Below are 1,417 nucleotides of genomic sequence, written 5' to 3' on the forward strand. Positions count from 1 at the left end.
TAAACGCCCCGCGGCCGGTCCATGCTCCCGGGAGCGAAGGGTCCCCGCTCCGGCCGGCGGCTCCGCTCGGCTTCCTGCGGCTCCGGCTGCCGCTGCCCTTCCTGTGTCCCTGCGCACGGAGCCGGGCTGCAACCGGCGCCGGGAGGAGCCGCCGCCACCGCCGAGGGGGCCCCGGCGTCCGGGCTGCCTCGCGGAGCCGGGAGATTCTCCCCCCGCTGCAGGAACCGCTGCGAGCAGCATCCCAAGGTTTCCCCTCTCCAGTGCTTTGCTATCCCAGCCCGGATCCGGAATGCTGTTCCCCCTCCCCCCGCTGCTTCCAATTTGGCCAGAAATTCTGTTTAAAAGTAAGGAAAACAAAAAAAATCCCGCTCGTTTTCCGCCCAGGCGGTCGGCTGCCGGCGCGGGACGGCGCCGGGGTCTCCGGCGCTGGGCGGACGTGGGGCCGGGCGAGCTGCGGGAGGATGCTGCAGCCCGGCTCCGGAGGCGCCTCCCCGCCTCGGCCGCTCCAGGGTTTTAACCGGTTTTCTGGGATTTGGGCCCCAAATGCGAGAGGCTGGGGGGGGGGGCTCATGGAAAACCCCGCTCCGGCATCGGCCCCTCGCGCTAAGTCACCGCCCAGCCGCAGTTTTTTCTGCCCTGGGAATTGACGCTGGGGGAAACACTTGATTTCTGCGAGGAGGAGGAGGAGGAGGAGCAGCGAGGCGGCAGGGCCAGAGCCCGGCAAGCGCCCCGGCAAGCTCCAGCCCTCAGCAGGCCCTCAGGACCCTCAGTAGCTTCCCAAAGATGTCAAGGAGGCACCAAGACTTGCCCAAAGACATCAAGAAGGCACCAAGACTTGCCCAAAGACGTCATGGAGGCACCAAGACCTGCCCAAAGACGTCATGGAGGCACCAAGACTTGCCCAAAGACGTCAAGGAGGCACCATGACTTGTCCAAAGACGTCAAGGAGGCACCATGACTTGTCCAAAGACGTCATGGTGGCACCAAGACCTGCCCAAAGACGTCATGGCGGCACCAAGACTTGCCCAAAGATGTCAAGGAGGCACCATAACCTGCCCAAAGACGTCATGGTGGCACCACAACTTGCCCAAAGACGTCAAGGAGGCACCAAGACTTGCCCAAAGACATCACGGTGCACCAAGACTTGCCCAAAGACGTCAAGGAGGCACCAAGACTTGCCCAAAGACATCACGGTGCACCATGACCTGCCCAAAGACGTCGTGGAGGCACCAAGACTTGCCCAAAGACATCACGGTGCACCATGACCTGCCCAAAGACGTCATGGAGGCACCAAGACTTGCTCAAAGACATCACGGTGCACCATGACCTGCCCAAAGACGTCGTGGCGGTACCACGACCTGCCCTCTGAGGGTGGGCAAAGCGGGCGCCACCTTTCCCAGCGGCACGAGGAGAGCTG

This window comes from Rhea americana, unplaced genomic scaffold, assembly GCF_003343005.1.
Source record: "Rhea americana isolate MKP2758 unplaced genomic scaffold, rheAme1 scaffold_877, whole genome shotgun sequence".
NCBI classification, from domain to species: domain Eukaryota; kingdom Metazoa; phylum Chordata; class Aves; order Rheiformes; family Rheidae; genus Rhea; species Rhea americana.